Genomic DNA, 21,903 nt, shown 5'->3' with positions numbered 1-21,903 from the left:
TTATGTTGTTGCCTTACAAAGAGTACACTGGGGATAAATGAAGCATTGATTACATCTTCCATTATACTTTCTCCAGACACAAATCACTGAACAAATCAATCTTCATTCTGTGAAATATCCCCAGAAAGTATCAGATGCTTTTTATTATACTAGTAATTATATGAACAAGCTGTTAATATACATGTTAAAGTCTGCATAGATAGTGTATATGAACAGTCCTGAATTCAAACTAGGAGTCTGATTCTAGTTACTGAAACATAATATTTAATGGAAAAATTAAGGAAAATATTTTATTGAGAAAATAAATCTAATATTCAGTTTGTTACCACTGTGAAAACATTCCCTGAAGGCAATAATTTTAAAGGAACTAAGTACAGCAAGGTGGTTTCTTAAATAAAACTCATTAATTGTTCGTCTACCATTGATTGCATGGTCAGTTGTTACCTTATGGACATAGAGAAATTATTTGCTTCTTCAGATCCTAAAGCCAAATAGTTAAATTCAGGTAAACACTTGTGTATGTGTTTGAGTATAAAAATATCCTATCTGGATTTATGTTTACTTCCAAAGTGAATTCAGTGTATTTTGAATAAAAATGTGTAAGTTTGATACAATTTAAGCAATTTGTTTTAATTAAATTCACATTCATTTTCCTGAATGTTGTAATTTATAAAATTGCTGAAGGAAGGACTGGCAGTCTTAATGACAGAAACATTATTGTGCATATTCTAATGCTTTGTGCAAAAACATCCTGCAGAATGAGGAACTACTTCTAGAAATTGAAATTATCATTTTAAGTTGTCTTCTCTGACCTGTAAGAGTCTGCTTCTAAAAATAGAACCATATTAGAGTAAATAACATTTCCCAACATTTTAGTAGCATTAATTCAGTTAAATGAAAAAAATACCTGTACCTGGCAACTTCCAATATTTCTCATGTAAAAACTCTTATATATTTTCTTATGCAAAATAAAATGTACATAGCAATGGCTCTCATAAAATCATTAGCCTCCCTCTGACTTTCTGTGAGTCAATATAATCAAAGCTTAAGGGAAGATAAATTCATTGCAGATATTCTATGTAAAACCAGAATGATCTCAAAACTACCACAATACAAAATTTCTGCTCTTTAAAAGGACAGTGTGAGAAAAAATCTGAAGGAATTCAAACTAAGTGTATGTAAAGCTTAGGTACACTGTTTAGAGCAATGACAAAATTGTGACTCTTAGGTAAGCAAACATGGTTGTCAGAGCTGCTTAACACTTGTTCCCTTTCTTTCTCTGAAAAAAGGGAACAGTAAACACTGAACTGCCATGTTGGCAGAGATAAGACAATAAAAATCTCTTAGCAATATCCAGTAATTATCGTAGCAGTAAACCTGCATTATATGGGAAAACTGTTGTTTAAACATGTCTTAAAATGGCTTTTTGTGGTCTCTTTGCAAACACATGCTTCTTCTTCCCAACACTCCCCAGGACAAGTGTTATCCCATGCAGGAATGTCCTGAGAAGATATCCTGAGGTGTTCTCACTGGTCCTTTTTAACCCCTTCCTATTGGTTGTTAACCCCTTCCTGCAACCTGTAATTGGTTACTCTGTGAATCTTCCTAACCCTATAAATGTAACACCCCCAACAATAAACTCTCTCTTGCCTCCTCTCTACGCCGGTGTGCTGTCTCAGTGCCTGCCATGAGACCTCGTGGGTGGAAGGAGGGGAGGGCACCTCTCCCCTCCAGGCTCAGGACCTGAAGAAACCCCTGGTGCTGGAGTTCCCTTTCCCTATCCACCTCAAGCTGTCGGAAATGGTTCCTCAGATGGAAATGGAACTAGAACTGGGCCGCCCCATGCCATGGGGGGAAAGGGATCCAGAACTGATGCCACCGTGTGAGGAAATGAATTTTACTGAACTCTTCTATGAAGATAGGTTGAATTGTGACTCTTAGGTAAGCAAACATGGTTGTCAGAGCTGCTTAATACTTGTTCCCTTTCTTTCTCTGAAAAAAGGGAACAGTAAACACTGAACTGCCATGTTGGCAAAGATAAGACAATAAAAATCTCTTAGCAATATCCAGTAATTATTACTAAAAGAGAAGGCTATTCTAATCTCATAAAAAGTTGTAACACAACTAGATATTCTGTTGTCAGTGTATTAGCTATGTTCAAGTTCCCAAAAGGGAAGACCTTTTAAAAAGGAGCTCGCTGCCCTCCACTGACACAACACAGGATTTCTATTGTGGAGGTACCACTGACCTAGCTTTAAGCTAGGGACATGTTACATACCTTGATTACAACTGTAATTCATTAATTCCATCAGCTACCTGTGGGCACAATAATAGGAAAGTTTCTTATATGTGCACCTCTCAGAAGATGATTTCAGTGTTTTGAATGTGGTTGCATCTGGGAGAATTCATCAGCTATTTAGGAATACAGAGCTGAAAACAAAGAAACAAAAAACCACAAAAACAAACAACAAAAAAACAACCAAACAAAACCAATTAAAAACAAACACACAAACAAACAAAAACATGAGGCAGTTTCTAAGGTATCTATGAAATAGTGATTTAGTTTTAAAAAGTCAGTGAAATACCTTTTTCAAACTTTCTCCACATACACGACTTCTTTACATATGAGAGTACCTTCCCACCAAATGAAGAGTCAGAAGTCACAATCACATTTTGACTCAAAGAGAGCAGGAAAGCCTGGGGATATTGACAAGATCCAAATGAACTTACATTAGCAAGAAGTGTGTTAAATAAAATCTATATAATCATATATAGATTTAAAGGGAAAAATAAAGCAATAACACTGTATGGTAGTAAAGCTGGTGTTTAAGTTTATGCTGCAGTATGTGTTTAAACATTGGAGAAGACTAAAATGCAGAATCTGAATCCTTATAACAGAAGTGGTTTTCAGCTTGCTGCACCAGATGGGAAACCTCACGCTTACCACCTGACAGGTCATAAAAGCAGCTTTTCCCCCTTGCATTCTTGTGCCACTTCTATTACAGCTCTTAGTGAGATTTAAATGCTGAGGAGTTCAGTCTTTAAGGTCTTCCCAGAAACATTCTAGATATACACTATGAAAGACTCCTCTCATTCCATGTGATACAAGCAACAATAAAGCATTCGAAATTTTTAACAAAAAAATCTTTCTGTACAAATGTAGATGACTCCCACCTCTGCACTGAAAAGCATTAAATAATACTTATTTCCTGCCCCCACCACCAAATCCTCATCCCCAACTGATCTACTTCTTTCTAAATCAGTTAGAGTTCTGACTGGAACTTCTGGACAGTCCCATCAGAATACGATACTTAGTCGGAATAAGGATGACTTTTTCCAAATAAGAGAAAGACTATTCATTTCCAGAATTTAAGAACTGTAGTTGAGACTACCGCCAAGCACAAATCACTTGAAATAATGAACCTATTAATAACAGGTAACAGCTGTTTCCCTTCATGTGTGTAAAACCTTACTGCTTTTGGAAAAGTGTTAAATTTGTGCACTGTGGTTTTCTGCTCCTACTGGATTGGTTAATGTCACTGGTTTATAACCTGGAGTAATCTTTTTGCAAGGTGCCTAACTTTTTAACACAACTAAATACAATCTTAGAGATAACAAAAAATCTAGTCCAGGGCTCTTTATACAAAGAAGCCTTTCAATTCTCATCCAAAGACTAAAAATCTAAGCATGAGAATTAGTTTTCTAGCAGAATTTTCATATTGTTTTTGGAGGTCTGTATAACCATGATGTTTCCTGATCACTTGGAATTTGTGTCACTTTCAGATCACTTTTGTCATTGTGTAATTTGTGATAACTTTAATACCTAGTATTAGGTACATCTCAGCTATTTTTGGTGATCAGGAGGCCTTTGAATGTCATATACAAAACTACATATGCTTCATTTGGAGGTTAAAATCCACCAAGTTCAGCAGCCTCTTTTCAATTTGGAAAAAAACCCTCCAACCAACCAACCAACCACCTAAACCAACAATAAATCACAAAAAAACCCAAACCAAACTAAAACAGAAAATTATGGAAGAAGTCGGAGAACCTCGGACACAATTTTGTGGTTCACACCATTGGCTACACCAGAGTTATGTCCTTCTCAGTATAAGGACTATTTCAGATTCCTAACTATTTCAGATTCCTAACTGAGAAAACTGTGCCTTGTGCTATACAGGGAGCAAAGCAGCCCCACTAATATAAACAGCTTTTCTTGTAGGCATATATACTGCAGCTCCTCATTTGCAGTTGTCAGTGATCTTAAGCATGTTTCTTTTATTCTGGAAAGCACTAGAAACAAACTCTAGCAGCAAAAATCAGTCACTGTGTTGGGGTGACTTAAAACTCTCTCATCCTTCTATAAACTATTCTCATTCTTTGTTATGAGAATAAATCATGCTACTCTCTGTTTTGCACATGCCCAGGAAGAAAATATTCCATTCATCTTCCTCTCTCGTACAACACTCATAACTAAACTGAACAGAATTCTTAAGAAACCATAAATTATTAAACAACAAAATCATTTCCTGATGAAATGCATAGGTGAGAGAAGGCAATAATGCAGTGAAAAAAATGAAAAGAAAAAAAGCCATAAACAAAGATATTTTACATGTAGAATAAATTTATCCACAAAGCAATTTTGACTCTATATTCTACGAATAATATACACTTTCTAATGTGTTGGTAAACTAAATAGTTGTTAATTTTGTTAGTGACTTAAACCGTGTGTCCTCATAACATTGCAACTCTGAGTAATGAAACTTGTTTTCATTGGGATGAAAACTTCAGCAGAAAAAAGCAGAGAGAGGACAGTATATTTCCTTGTGATGCTGAAAAGTTTACTGAACAACGCTATTCAATTGCAGAACTCTGTATTTTAACAATCAATGTAGCTCAAGACTCTTGTTACTTTATGTGAAAGAGTATTTTGAAAACACATAAATTAACTTTCCTTCAGATAACGTTCCATGTTATCATGGCTCAATGAGAAAGGAACAAAACATTACTGAAAATGGTCTCTGTTGTCAGAGCAATTTTTTTTTTTTAAACAAGCAGATTAAAAATTCCAGACTAGTAGGACATAAAGAAAAAAAGAAAAAGTACCATTTCTATTTCAAAAATGGTACAAGGGGAAACTAATTCCTCATGCAGAGAAAGGATCACTGGGATTACACTACATTGTATTTGTATCACATAATTGAATGAATTAGCCTTGGAACATAGTTATTCAAAGTTGCTCTTACTCAAGAGCAAGATACACTTAAAAATTAAACATTGTATGAAGATACCTTTACACCAAAGGTTTCTACAAACCAGAAAAAATGTATTTAAGGAGCAGTACTTTCTTGCTAATTATAAGTTTAAGAGGCCAAGTCTTTCTGTCTTCTGTGTTTCAACAAGACCTGTATTTCAATGGGAAAAGAAAATTAGGGGGAAAAGCCCCCCACATTCAGGAAATTGGTTGCTTTAAATCTGTGCAGATTTCACTGTAAACTACACCAAAAATCTACATTAGGCTGCCTTTAGCAACCCTATGTTTTTCATTATGATAATCATCAGAGCTAAAGAAGACTTTATTTCACCTTCAGTAATATAGTCAAGATAGGAGAAAACAACCAACACTTGTATCTTCCAAATAAGCTATTTTAAGTCACTTTCTTTTTACTACAAAATCACATACAACAAAATGAGCTGAAGGATCTTCATCTGTAAAAAAAAAAAAAAAGTGAAAGTAGGTAACGCCATGCAACATTTTGATTTTTTCAATAAAAATAGGATATAAAATATATAATATATATATTATATAAAAATATAAGTAGGCAATTTGACTTCAAAAGATAACTAAGTTTTGAAAGTAAACTCATGCAATTATAATAAAAATAATTGTCTATCACAGTTTTATTTCAATAATTTTCAAGAAACGACACCACATATTTCCTGATTTTTTAATTTTATTTTGTCTTTATCTCATATCCACCAATTTAATGCTGCTATACCATTAAGATAAGTTCTGAAGCAAAATTGCCATGAAAACAGGGAGTTCCTTTCTTTATGTCTACTCTTGCTTTACACAGACACCTACTGTCAAGCATCAGAAAGGATCATGAGGAAAATGAAGAGACAAAAATTACATATCAGGCCCTGCACAGAATTGAATGAACACTGGTAGCAGTAACGAAAATTGGAAAACACGATGGGGTCAGGTCAAATTAGAAGCAGAAGGAGTTCAGATCTGTATTTCCTATTTCAAGAGCTTTTAAACTTGGGTGAATCAGGAGAGGTGAAAGGGAGAGAGAAATAATTTCCTTGAAAGTCTACCTATAGATTTCCTTCACACTTTTCTACTTTTAATATTCTGAAAGGAGTTATACACATGGATGCAGGCAATAACAAAACGTAGCAACCTCGCAGGCACAGAATTCCCTTCCAGTTCTATGGACTTAACCATAGTTGTGGTTCAGTCCCTTCTCTTTGTCACAGAAATCAGTTTCACTGGCAGTTCAGTAGTATGACTGGAAATCGAAAACAATTGGGTAATTTCATCACTGTTCATGTTATTCACCAAAAATAATGACATAGATGGTCTCTGGGTCGAGACTATCAGCAAGGCAACTATGTGTACCAAGGAGGACTCTTTCCTTCTGGGAAAAATTTTTTTGCTGCTGAAGCAGAACTGAGGGCATACCTGAGAACAGCTGGAATGAACAACTCATCTTTCTTTAATCCATCAAGCTCTTGCTGCAAGCTATTCTAAGCCAACAAGTTGTTTCACACAGTGTACAGCAATGTCTTTGAATCTAATATATGAGGGAATTATTATTAATGAGATTATTATGCTTAGCCATTCTCACAAAACACACTGATCATTTAATTCACTTTCAAAAGAGAAACAGTAAGCTATAGAACTGTCAAAATATGTGCTATGCCTACTGAATGGATGAAGTACCGAATAAAGAAGGAACCTGCCTCTGAATCTTGATCAGGTTGTATTTTCTAATAAAGTACCACTCTATACAAGACATCAGAGTCTCCTCTGTGCTGTTTTTCTGGATCAGTTGCAGCACTACAAAATTGCTGAGAACGTAGCAACTAGTGTTCATGAGCAGTAGTGGACTAGACCCAGAGCAGAGAGACCAATGCCCAGGTATGCCATTACTGTATGTTTGCAACTCAGTATCTGTGGTTAGATGGCAAAGGAGAGAAGTCAAGGATTTTATAATCCTGATTCACCCTGCTTTTGACATGTCCTTCTCTTCCTAGGCAAGAAAATGTCAAAGCAGAACACTAATGAGAATACATCAACAGCAAAGTCTACCATGATTTTACAAAGCAGGGTAGCCACCTGATTAGTGATTATGTAGTCTCACTGCATGACAGCACATCAGTGAAGTTAAACTCTTTCCAGAAGTCTGAAGACAAAAACAGTGTAAGGAAGCCCACCAGGACAGGACTGCTAGATTCAGGTAGGCATGGCAGGTGAGTAAGGCTATCTCAAGAGACGGTGCTAAGTCAACCTCTTCAGACTCCCTAGCATCTGACATTCATCTGGAAATCACAGTAAATGTAATTTCAGTGTTTTGTTTCATTTTATAATGACATAAAGATCTATGCATCCAATGTGGCAATGGAAAATATTGTGATATTTAATTATCTTGAGTGCCTCAGCACTTTGCAGACTAGATTTGTGTGACTTAAAGGGAAAGCATCAGAGCTGTGAACAGAAACAAAAAGCATACTGTGGGGAATCTCAGCTGGACCGAGACCCTAAGATGGAACGAAAAGGTGACTGAAAATGGAGGCCTTAATCCTGACAACGTATTGATGCACCCTGAGAGAGGAGAAAAACAGCAGGAGAAAGCTGCTGTGAGAACAAGAACACTGCCCCATGAGAACAAGGATGCAGTCCCATGAGAACGAGGACTTATTTTGAACAAAGTGGCTGAGAAAAATATAAACATTAGAGGAAAACAAGAACAGATGTGCAGAGAGACTGTGAGAAAGTAGAACTAAGAAAGTCCACCTATCAGCCATGAGAATTGTTGTTTGTGTATTTGAGTTAACCTATCTGTGTAGAATACGTATGCCTAAAAACCTGTATTTAAGGAGATGTAAAGGCAGCTCCGTGGTTGCTGTTTCTTTCCAATAAACTTTCTTGCTGGATATTTTGTGTCACAGTCCGTTCCAACAGCGGCAGCATACCAGCTGCAACCCAATCTGTTTTTTAAACAGCACCATGGTATTATTTACATAAACTTTAACTGAGTTTCATCAAAACTGGATGAGAACACAAAGAAATGCCCAGTCTTATAAACACTGACATCAGTGAGACCTACTGTGGACCAGCAATTGACCTGCAAATTACTATATTTACCATATGGTAGCCTATACGGTAGATATGGAGCACTCCTTTTAAGTTTTGCATTGAATACATGACATTTTGAAATATTTAAACTCTGAAGGAAAAAAAAAAAAGATGATGATGTAAAATGTTGTCTCTCTTCCATGTCAAGTTAAGAGTAGTTCTTTTGGTTCTGTGTAATTTAGACATGAGGACTATTTGTAAAGTCTGCAAAACAAATATATATATATATATATATATATGTAAAAATTCAATTTAGTTTTACTGTAGCTTTAACAACTCCCAGCTGGCCATCTGTATGAGTCTCTAACATTATGCTCTCTCTTCTCTATGTAGACAATTATTCTTCCTTAAAGTACCTACAGTGTGTGTTTGTATATGGTATATTTAGCCTTAAAACTTGCTGAATTTAGTATTTTATGCTTTTACACACTTCAGTAGATTGAATGTGTCCTAGATTTACTGAGCTATGTTGCTTTTTTCATGTGTTTTTTATTTTTTATTTTTGCAAAAGAGAAAATCTTTTATTAGATCTTAAAATATAGTATATGTCAATGGCTGCAATTCAAAATATTTTTCTAAGCATTCTACTTCAATGAAACCTTCAAAATCAGTCCAATTTTTCCCCCAGACCTCTTCAAGAATATATGTTATTTTATATCTCATTCAGTCAAACTTGAACTAATATATTGCTTTGTTTCTTGTTGCTGATTTATTGTGACCTTATATTTTGTTAACACTTCACTTATCACAGTTACATTTAACTTATCACTGTTATCTTTAAATACCATGTTCCGTCTGTACCTGTTATGGGCCTGCATAATTTTACTACAAATGTTTGGTTTAACTGTGCTTAATCCTAAAATACTTATTTTAGCTTTTTATCCGAAAAGGGGTATTAAACTATATTTAACGTTTTTATGTTTATTTGCCAGTTTGCTACAGCTATCCATTACTGATCTTAAGAATGCTTTAAATCCATAAAGCAGAAAACTGTGTCTGAAAGTGCTTGTGTAGTTTCTCTTTTCAAAGAGGAGTCTACACAAAATTGCAATGTAAACTAGAAACTCCAGACTGCTGACTTTAACCACCTGCCATATACAGCAGCAGTATGAGTTTATCACAGGCCTCCTTACAGATACAACAATCTCAAGAGATTAATGCAGGTGAACACTATTCATTCAAAGTAGGATTTCAGGATATTTTCTTAGTACTTCTTAATGATAACTAAGGCTCTGCAATGTGTAAGCTGTGTATGATGCCAGAAACTGATGGAAGATTTACATTACCCTCAGGAGCTGGCAGCTCACTGCAGTCTCCTGGAAACTCCAAGAGCCTAAGTAAGCATTAGTGAACTGAGAACACAGGGGCTATACCCTTTGCAACTGTTGACATGTAAAGCAAAGTATCTGGGCCATAGTATATATCAAAATATGTTTTTCAAATCAATGGCTTTCCAAACCAAGAAAATGTTGACAAAATAACTTATTAAATCTATAAAAATCCACCTTGTAGTTCTGATGTAAATGTAGCTGAACAAGCCATATTACTACTCCTTTTGTTAATCAAATTTACTTCTTAAAGCTTTTCTCTGGATGTTAATCTGACAGGACCATTGTATTACTGACCTGACCTTATTAGTTGTAAGCAATTAAGGGACTAATTGTGAATCAGTCTGCTATGTCAATATTCTCATCTTGCATTTAAAGCAGTCATTTACCAAAATTGTACCTTAAGAAACAGTTACACTGACAGACACAGAGCAAAAGAATACAGTAGCATAATCTGAATAACTGTTGAACAACAGAATTCTAATGCCTGAAAAAAAGGAACCATGTACTTAGATATTCATATGTGTACCCACAGAAGATTCAGGGCACGGGTAACAGTGCACACACTATAGCCAATTGGCTTCCCAAAATAATTCACGAATTGCAGTTCCATGAAGAAAAATGTGAAACCACTGTTCCAATAAGATCCAAGTATCAGAAGATCTGGTAAGACACAGGACTGTATTAGAATTTGACAAAGCATAACTGTAAAGAGCTTGTATTTGTTCTATAAAATATAAGAATACTTGTCATATATTACTCTGTATAAAATTGAAGGACCTACAGAACATCTGAATGTATAGTTTTTACTGAAATTTCTATCTAAAAGTATAAATGAAGAATTATAACCTCCAAAGCCAAAAGTGTGTGGAATTAATTTCTGTTTTCTGGTTTTGTATTCTGCAAATAATGTTCGCAGTGTCTGTCAAGCCATTAACTACTTCATCACAACTCTGATAAGACTTTTTTGTTTTCATCAGTTCCATGACAATATTGTTTCTCATACTACTTTTTGTCTGATTTAAATGTTTCTTTTAACTTAGCTTTTCTACAAATCATGAAATTGAATTTAAAAACAAAAAATTTAGGTGAAACTATGGAAAACAACTAGCAAACTTAGTACAATTTTGTTTCAATAGATTTTCTCCTATATAACTATGAAAATAAGAATTATCAAGTCCAGACAGAAAGCTTCAATTTTTTTTTTAACACTGTTACGACTCGCCCCAGGAAAAGGGGAGAGGGGGTAACTCAGGTTTTTATCAATAATTCCCTTGGGGTGGATTAAAGTAAAACGACACTAAATAATCGGTGTCTGAAAACATATACTGGCAAGGTTTATTTTAACAATTCTGCATCAACAGGCATGCTAGCAGTTTGGGTGTTGTCATACAACAATGTGACACAGAGATAACCTTTGTGGGGGGAAAGAAAATGCATAGGGGAGAGAAAGGCAGGATAAGAGCAAGGGAGAGTAAGAGAAAGAAAAGCTGAGAGTGGACAGATGTATATAGTCACCACCCACGAGGTCCAGCGATGCTTCCATGTCTGTCAGTTGAAGTGGTGGTCTTGATCTGCTGGGGGTGAAGGAGGGAAGCCCCCATACTCCAAGAAGTTATGAGTTATATCCATGGTTAGTGTCACGGGCCATGCCTCGAGCCTCCAACATCTCCTAGGTCTGTGTGCTGAGTTTTTTTTTATGTCTCGCCTGGTTCCCGCCTTTCAAGATTAGCAGAGGGAGGGAGGGGCCTGATTGCTCATCAGATGTATCAACAGTCAAAAGCCTGCAAGCTCAGCTCTTGCCTTTTTAGGGCTTCACACCTTCAGCGCTGGAGGGAGGGAGAGGCCTGACTGCTCATCAGAGGTATCATGCAAGTCAAAAGCCTGCAAAAGTCTCCTAGAATGCATAAATCATTAACCATTTCAGTCTCTGACAAACACAAAACTAAATAATTTGATGTGTTAGTTCTATCAACAGCTCTTCCATCTATTTACTGGATTTATAAGCACAGGTGTTTGTATGACTTTGATTCCATGAATGAACCATTCTTATTACTATTTTTAATATTAGTCCAGATGCCTTAATTCCTGTTATGATCAATATAATGATTATTATTTTTCTCATCAGAAATTCAATGATTCTTCATAGCTCTTTTTATGCTACACACCTTATTCCTATGTTCATAACCATCATAGTTTGCTAAGTAAAAGTTCTATCCTCCAATATTTAAATTACATCTAGTTCATTATATCATTAAACTTAGAAAGATTTGAACTTTAAATCGTGTGATTCAACAGAGATAACTAAATATTATTATGATTGTCAAAGAATTTTAGAAGGTTATTTTATATACAGGAATATAATTAAGAGTAATGGGTAGAGTAAAAATATAAATTAATATATACATTTATTTATATATATATATGTACAGATGGTTTATACATATAGGTTGGTCTTTACGAAGGAGAAGAGCCATATTGATCAGGTGAATAGAATTGCAGCTCTATCTTTAAGGTAACAAATATCCTTAAACAGCTTCACCTAGTAACAGTAGTTTTATAATCCTTTCCTAAAGAGAAGGTCAAAATGAGATGGTCACTCTGTTAAGGGAATAAGACCACTAAGTTCTTACAATAATGATTTAAGAATGCTATTTCCTTATGACAGATATTAGCTGTGTGCGGCCCTTACAGTGCTGAGTATCCCCCCTTTACTTTGTGGTGAGAAGAGCTGCCAGAGCGGTATTGTAAAACTAGTGATTGATAGTGATCCCACTGAAGCACATCACTGTCAAGAAGAGATATTAGACCAGGTGCAGTCAGACTACCGTATGTGCACACATATCTAAAGAGAATTTCAAATATTGGCTTAAAAACTACATTGAACTTCATCTTTGGCTAAATCGCATAATTGCATCGAGGGAGAAAAAAACCTCTTTGCCATTTCTCAACAAGAAAGTAGACAGTTGCTGATGCTCTGAGGTTATATGACTTCAGAATTTCATTGTTGTTATAAAAATACACAATAGCACAGTTATTACTTTATCCTGAAGTGATGGCAGGGAAATATTGTTACAATATTTACAGAAGTCTTTACCAGACCGAACAGTTTCTTTTTGTTGTTTCTTTCCCTTTTGAACCTCTAAACAACAAAATTTTACTTGCAAAAAGGATCATGCTATGTGGCATTCAAGCGTGTACAACTTCTACAAGGCATCCGTGGCATGACAACAAAGTTACTGAAAGGCAGCTGCAACCACTTGAATCTTGTTTTACACAAAAGTAGCTTTTGGTGAAAAGAGGTATTTCAAGTTGATGAATGCTTTAGCTCTTAATATTTCTATGCAGTATCCACTTCTAGGAAGAGATGTAATTTTGAGATTCTTTTTTAAACTCTCTGATGAGTATGTTTTTCAAATTTTAAGACTTTTTTTTGCCACGTCATAAAAGTGTGACACCCAACCAAAAAGGCGACTTAGTGACTTCATCAATAAGGTCACAGTGATGTCCTGTACTTTTACAAGCTCTCAGTTGCACATTGTTACATTTACAAGCTCTCAGTTGCACGTTGCTCCTTGGGCACCTCCACAATCCTACTTTCTCTTTCTCAAGAGCACGGACTCCTCCACCTTGTCCCCTCTGTCAGGGTTTCCTCAGCAAAGCCTTCTCAAATACTGAATATTGCAGAGACCTCTGAGCTCAATGTCTGAGCCTCCCGTGGTTCCATGGACCCTCACTCACCCTGTCCAGATCTGTGCAGAAGTAAAGGGCAGGATGTAGGATCTCTTTAATGGAGAATAAAAGAGGTGTCATCTGCCATGGAAACAAAGGTAACAGGCCTGTCTGTGTCTTGTTGTGTGAACACTTGTGGGATGAGAGCTGGGAACAAGATCAGGTAGGTTTTGTTTAATCTGCTTATCCTTTTGCATTAATGCTGTTGTGCCACTAGTTTGATTTATAAGTAAAAATGCTCGTCAAAAGGAAATTGCTGTTGTTTCTGGCCATGCATAACTCGTCAAAATTAAACACACGCTTTGCACTAGGGATGCTGTCACCTCTGCTGGACCTCATTAGGCAAATTGAATTCATAAAATCTTAAATACTGTTGGGCCTGAGCTTTCCTCAACCACAAAATCCAAGTCACCAAATTACTGTAATTATCCTCTTACAGTTGGGTTATTTTTTTGCTGGGAGTATATTTCAGAACCCTTCAGGTGTCACTGCATGATATCTCCTCGACTGCCTTGCTGTGGAGGGGTGTAGCACAGTGATGCCTTTCCTCTTACCCCATAAGAGCTGCAAGCCTGGCCTGGCTTTAAACATGCCATGGAGCTGCTCTGCACATGCTCAGCTTTACCTCCAGAGGTTAGGGTTTTGTTGAACTTAGGCTAGAGCTGCACAAAAACCAAGGGCCAAATCAGCTGTATGCACTGATCTCGGGAAGTGAGGGTAACAGTGATGCCCATGGATTAAGGAATTTTCTTTGTGCACTACATATATATATATATATATATATATATCCTTAGTCTATCTTAAAAAAATAGAATTTCAATTTAAATACCTTACTTCTAAAAAGGTAGTCTTTCATAGGTATGGATATTCCAACATGAAACTGTCAGGACAAATCCCACTAAACTAATAAAAAATCAGAGTAATTTAGAATGAGAAAAAAAAGCATGGGAGCATATATACATATAAAATCAGCTGGTGTAAATTCTTAGACTACATATGTTAAAGGCACAAGTTATGATGTTGGTTTGTGCAGACTTTATTTTTCCTTGTGCCCATTTGTGCTAGTTGTGGGAAATTACATATAAAAAATGAAAAAAGCTTTTTTACTCTGAGCATGATCAAACACTGGAACAGATCGCCCAGTCAGGTTGTGCAGTTTCCACTCCTGGATGTATCCAACACTCGGCTAGACATAGTCTGGGGCAAACTCTTCTAGCTGATGCTGCTTGAGGAGGGTGGTTGGACTAGATGACATCTAAGCCGTGATAATGTCAAATTGAAAGGACAAACTGAAAACATTCAGGAGGCTATATATATCATATACTATGATTTAGGTTTTCATGTTTGTTGAAAAATGGTACTGTTTCACCTAAGTTTTGCCTTATTTCCCTCTATTCTTATATTCTTTCTCAACTGGAAACTGAGAAGATCTTTTTGTAGAAATTAGTTTTAAGAAAAAAAATTCCTAAGCTACCAGTGTCACAGTTTGAACAATGCTCCACCTCACCCTCAAATGATGAAATCATATCTTGTAAGAACTGGGTCAAATAACTTCAATGTTAATTGTATTTAGAACATTGGATTTGACTTCCAAAGTACAATGCTGAAGGCACCGAGTAGACAAATTACTGAACTAAATAATTCATTGGCTTACCTTTGAGAAATTTTAATAACTAGAAATGTTAATAATTAATAATGACCAACAGTAGTCAACCAGTTTGTCTCTACTCATTTCCCATGGTCATTTCCACAGCCAGCATTTGATTAACCTGAATCCATTGACCCTAAAGTAATTACCCAATCATTATGAGACAACAAAATTAACTTCAATAATAACTACTAATCAATATAATCACTAGTTCAGTATTGTTCACATTAATGATCCAACATTCAAACTTGAGTTTGCTTAATATCCAGGTTCAATAATCCTTGTCTATGTGCTTCAGGATACTATATTCACAAGAGGATGCTTATATTAAATATCCATTCCTTTAAATGTCAATCCTTCGTGCATGACATGTTAAATTTTCCCACTTCACATTTGCATCTCAAAATGTATATTGGTCAATGTCCAACAATGAAAATTAAGTGAGTACGAGCAAGCAGATTAAAATTCAATATACAATTACACTTACTCTCAAATTCCTTCTGACATAATTCTGTAGCTAGACAGTATAATCAATGATATTTTAGACTTCATCAAATCAACAGAACTACTGACTTATGGATAAAGACAACTAACCATTTCATACAAGAGTTTCTTGAACACCCTATTTTTGTAAACTGCAATAAAGCTTCTCATGCAAAACGTTTGTTAGCTTAACACTAAGATGCACTTCATAAAACTAGACATTCTTGAATGATGCTGGTCTGTCCTCTCCAATGAAACCTTCGAACTGAGCTACAGCTAGCACCACACTTCTTCTACCTGATTTTTCCAAAAACTACAAATATATCTCCTCTTGGCTCTAGAAAAGCTTAAGTTATTTTGGCTATATGGACTTGTGGGATTTTATGTTTATATGGTCAAAATGCTGCAATTATCTAATTGAATTTTGCTTAATAAGTCTGAGTGTAGTTGTTAATAAAATTTAAAAACTTTTTTATCTAAAATATTTCTAATGTCTTTTAAATTATGTTAAAGCTACATACCATCCTTTGTTTACATGTTTGCTTATGCAATGAAATTGTTGATTATTAAAAGTTATTTCCTTATTTGATAAATTCCTTATTTAATGTTATTTGCATTCAGTGTTATCTAGTTTAAAATTTTAAAAGTAATTTTCTATACAGAATAGTTTTATAACTCACACTGGCTCTGATCAAAAAAACCTTAGCATTTTCTCTGGCTTCCCCTTTTTTACCCTACTTCAACTCTTTTTCATCTCTTATCTAAAGTAATTATTCTCATTTGATAGCTAGTGAAGTCATTACTTATAAAAAATACTTTTATATAATAATAAGCCATCACTTGAAACCAAAAGTTTATTTTTTTTACATTTAAATTTTATTTTAAATCATGAATCCCAAGACAAATATATCTAAAAATACTATTAAAAGTATTCTCGTTTTGTGCTAAAAAAGGCTGTGTTCTTTAGACTTAATTAATAAGGTTTGGATTTTAATCTTGCATTTAAAAATACCTAGAAGTATTTCTCTATTTCCCTTAAATGTATTGTCTTAATATTACTATCTCATGATGTTACAGGGATTCAGAACAACTATGACCATGTAGATGCTATCAGAATGAGGGATTTTTTTTTTTTTTGAATGGTAGATCTTTGATATTTAAGCATGTGAAATGTGAAACACTTGGGAAATAAGAGGGTTTTAATTATGCTTGATAGAATACAGAAAAAATATAAAAAACTCGCTTCATTTAGCCAGTTGTAGACTACAAACGCTAAGAAAATTAGCAGCCTTTAAAAAAAAGATGCAAAAAACCCAACACACTGAATATAAGGCAAATAAAATAGTTGGGGAAGATATGAGTTTTCTATTTTTTGCAATCGCTATCAAATTATTTCTATTTGAATTAGCTGTGTTAATTAAAATTATAAATTAACTTTCTTTCTTTGTTTCAAAGTATTCTCTTAAATTGCATTGTGAATTATGGTCCAATCAGCCTTAGAAAATATATTTCAGTATAAGTTATTACAACAATGTCTTTAAGGTGATTTCCATATTCTTTTATAACTTTGTGGGCCTCATTTATACTATATATTTATTACATTTTATCTTTTAGACTTACCTAAAGTGATACTTGTCCTCCAGATGTATGAAAACAGCCATTTGAGGAAATTTCTACTATTTTCTAGACAAAGCTCCCCTCATGCTGGTGAAAATTTACCACCAATCAGATGCTGTACTAGAAAGAAAGAATCTGTTAACCAGCTGCATTATCCTGAAGAACTTTCTATTCCAGAGCTCTTTCCTTTGTTAGGCAGCTGCAGAGCTGGAATTCAGCATGCCAAGGGGAGCCATAAGTGGCAGCAGGGTTACAGGTGCATAGGAGTCACTTGGCAGCTCAGCAGTGTGTTCCAGCAGCACCACATTAGCATCCCTTGTGGACCTTGGAGGATATTTAGGGAGGTTCCTTCATGCGGGGACAACACTATGTTACTCTCAAACCCAGAAACACCTTCCAAGGGGTGGCTCCTGCTGAGCCTCAGCTGAGTGAGGAATAGCTCGCCACCCAGAGAAGGTATTGTCATGGCTGCAGGTGCTGGATCACCACTGCCAGCTTGCTGATGACTGCTCAGATATTACAGTCAAGGCTGTGCTAGTAAATCACCTCTCTTCTCAACAGGAGGCATGAGTTAGCAGTTTCCACATCCCAGAAAAGATACAACATTAGCAATCATCAAGGATAGCAAGAAAGTGATTCAGAAAAAGCTTGCAGCCAGAGGAGACAAAGGCATGAGGAACATGGCACTTGGATGAGCTCCTGTGGGCATTCTGAAGGACATGTTTTGTCCCCAGGATTGTCAGAATAAGATGGGCATACAACTTAGATTAGAAACACCAGACATTTTTAGATAGGATGTTATCATTTCGAGAATGACTCATTATTTTTGCTTTATACTTTATTTGCAAAGGAAATGCTCTATCAATACCCAAGGTGTTTTAATGGATTGATAAAATATGAAGCATAAAATATATGTCCTCGAACAAAAAGATTTTCTCAGTACTGATATTTTGTCTTCATTTATAATTTGTACATTTCCAGACACAGAGTAGAGCAAAGTCTCTTGTGGCAGTAATCATCTGTGAAACCAAAGAAAGAATGCAGAAGATGAGCTATTTTTTTAATTGTGAAGGATATTACAGAACTTCCACAATTTCTAAGCACAGTTTTGTTTTTAATCCTTTTTATTCAGATGGAAAAATTAATATTTTATACTAAAAAAATCCACTCAGCGCTATTAAAGAGAAGGTGAAAGCACCTTACAAGAATGTACAATACAAATATTCTGAAAGGTGATTCTGAAACAGAAGTTATACTCACGATTTCTAATGTATTTCTAATTGTATTTTTTATAAAGTAAATCTCACTGTAAACAAAAAAAGGGGTATGTTAAGTAACATTCTCCCTAGAATGAATCAGCTGAAAACTTCAGCAAAGAATAGATGCAGGATAGCTTGTGATAATATTAAAAAATGCCCTCTTGTCTTTGGAAAGATGTGCTGTTCAGGTAGGGTTCTTACATTGCCACAATAAGTGATATGATCATTCTGGAGGTAGAAATTAATTTCTTCCAGTGAAGCGCTTGGTTGACTTGTACTAAACCCCCATATTTCCCCTCTCCCCCAATAGTAAATATGTTATGTCTCATGTGGATCATGCTGATTAGGAGCAACGTTGTTTCTCTCTCATCACAGATGAATTTCTTTGAATTAATCTCCCACCTCTCATTTGCAAGTAGCAAAATCCTCAAACACAAACCCAAAAAACCCCACAGTTTTATTTAACAAACTGCAATGAAAATTAAATAGCATCATTAAGATATCTGTACGTCCACATCAACTCAAATGCAATTTAATTGAGTTTTCTTCCTATTCACTAACATATCAGAACATTTGCTACCAGAAGGACATCTTGCTGCTGCTTAGTTCTTCTGTTGTGTCTCAATAGGCTTAAAAGAGCCTATATCCATTATAGTTACTTGAGATCTATTTTATCTGATTAATACAATCACTTGCCCTGAGTCAGAAACAGAAAATAAACTGACTCTGGTACAAATGCTGAAGGACAGTACAGACAAAAAGAAAAATAGACCTGTCTGCTGGAATCTGTAATCCTGCCATCAGTATAGAGCTAAGAAGCCAGAATGCATGTACAGAGGCAAAGATTTTCCTATCCAAATAGCCATAAAAGACATTAATTTAAGGTCATGGTATTGGACTCATAATAAGGGGGCAGTAATCCAATTCCTGAGGCTGCAACAGGCTTCCTGTGAGACTGTGATAAAGCCATTTATTTCATAGATTTGGGAATGTGTTCTTAGTCTTAGCCTCCAATTTTTTCCTAACAATAACACTAACAAAGAAGAGAATTGCTTAAAGATAGGCCTAAAGTACTAAAATACTTTACAGAATCAAGGTGTTTGAGCTGCAGGTTCCCAAATGAAGATAGCACCACTCTTTTTTTCCCCCCATCAAATCTCAACAGACTTGTTACCTACCACATTCCCATTTTTGCTTCTGTGAACATTCTCCCTTAGTATAGATAAATTATTTAGCACAATTAATCCTGAGCTTATTTGGTTGTTCTTGTCTTTCAGTACAGAAAATAATGGTATATCTTTTTCATTTCTTATAGTACAGTGAACTTGAGTTCATAAAAAAATAGCAGATACCATTAAATTTTGTTAGAGGACTCTCTCCCAAAGTCTTATGTATCCTGTGAGATAGGAGGGAACCAGTGAGGAGTGGGTTAGAGGATAAAGAAGTAATAATATAATTGTCCCTGATAGAGAAGAGCCTGAATTCAATGTGGGAACAGAGAGAAGCAAAAATCTATTTTATGGCATCCCTTGCAGTAATAAAAATTGCTGTTGGAGGCCACCTTCTGAGATATTGCTAAAATAATTTCCTGTGATCTTTGAAGGTTGTTTCTGTACAGATATATATACACACACAAAATAGTCTATACTGGAGGACAAAGTGATAAAAGAACAAAAAATGGCTTTGAAGTTTAAATCCTTTATCTAAAATTCAAAAACACTATTCCCTTTTCCAGCAAAGAACTGCCCTAAAAAAACCCTAATCATACCAGACTCACATCTTTCTTCAGAAATATAAAAGGAATAATGAACTGTACAGATATTTTATACTCAGTAAGTAGTTCAGACAAATAAGAAATGACATAAACCTTAAAAATAGTTTGATTAAACCATTAAGATGGAAATCATCATACTGAAATATCTCATCCATGAAACTGTGGGCATAAAATTTATTTTGAAATTATTCTATGAGGCAAATGATTTGTATTTTTTTCCCAGGGACTTTTGGTTAAATTACCTCATGGTTTTTTTTAGCACTTAAGGTAGCATGAAGACAAGACTAAAAAAGGAATGCAATGGGTTTTTTTGGTTTTGTTAATTATGTTAAATTAATCAAAGGTATTTATTGCCTGGGAATGTCAGAAAGACCAGTCTGTGTCTGCCCACAGCAAATTTTCTTTCCCAATCTGCAAGCAGTCTCCAGACCTGCCAAACCATTCCATACGTGGGGTAGATTTCAATACTTATGTCTGCTGTTGTTTTGGCAGGCAAAGCTGGGCAGGCTGCCAGTAGATAGGTTGTGCAGATGGGTAGTAGTCAGAGATGAAGTGTTGATTGCCAGTGTTCGTGGCTACTCTAGAATTACAGTTTAGAAAGTAGAAGCAGCAAAAATAAAGAAAAATCACCAAACCCTGAGATAGGTCCTCTGATGAAGTGGCTGGTGCCATGACAGAAACAGGGTGAGAAATAGACTCTGCACTTCATAATTACTGTTGCTGTGAACCCTGTGGAGATACAGATCCCCAACAGGACTTCAGAGCCTTAAGAGCATGCCAAGTGTGATCTCTAAACAGGCCTTTCCAGAGTGAAACCCACTCATTATCTCCTTGGCATATTTGTCAGCACACAGAACAGAACTGTCACCACACTGGTAAGGCTGAGCAGCTCAGAGCTCCTCCATTCCTCAGCCTGATAAGGCTCTTCTACCATTCCTGGTGTGCACACAATGCTCTAAGCACTTCTGACAAAAACATAGTAGCTATGTCCCCCTTTCCTACAGTTTCCAGAGAGCAGAAGGAGTTAGATTGTCTCACAGTGGAGGAGGAGCCAGGAGCTAAAGGTGACCAGGCACAGGCAACATCCCTTAGGAGTGGGTGATGTTCCGAAGTACTAAATCATGGAAGGCAGAATCAGATGCAAGCACTGGAGGGCATCAACAGCACAGCAAGCAGCAAATCAGAGCTGGGACCAGTCAGGAGAAAGATAAGATGGGGCTGAGAGGCAAGACTGGAGCTACAGCACAGGTCTGAGAGTTCAACCAGGAGGCAGGCTGCTTACAGTGCAGGTCCCACCAAGAAACATAGCCATAGACGGGGCTGGAGATGGGCATATCTGCAGCTCAACTTGGCTCAGAGCTGGAGGCCGAGGGCTGTGCTGAAATTAAGCTCCTGGGCCCACAGGCAGAGGGTGTGAATGGAGACCACAGCTGAGTCTGGGTTATTGTGTCAGTGTCTTCAGACCCCTGGCAACAATACCAGAGTGACCAGGAAAATAATGTGATATGCTGAAAGACTTCTCAACAACTGGGATACTACATTAAGCACTGTTACATATTCTTCAGAGTGGTGGATCAATGTGGGATTTTTTGATCCTGTTTAAATCTGTGCTATTTGCAAAAATAAGAAGCAAGCCCCAGTAAAAAAAGAGATTTTCTAGAGCTGGAGGGAGATTAATTCTGCTTCTCAAACCCAGT

The sequence above is a fragment of the Pseudopipra pipra genome, chromosome 1 (genome assembly GCF_036250125.1).
Source record: "Pseudopipra pipra isolate bDixPip1 chromosome 1, bDixPip1.hap1, whole genome shotgun sequence".
Taxonomy (NCBI): Eukaryota; Metazoa; Chordata; class Aves; order Passeriformes; family Pipridae; genus Pseudopipra; species Pseudopipra pipra.
The sequence above is the reverse complement of the archived record's forward strand: the minus strand, read 5'-3'. Positions refer to the sequence as shown.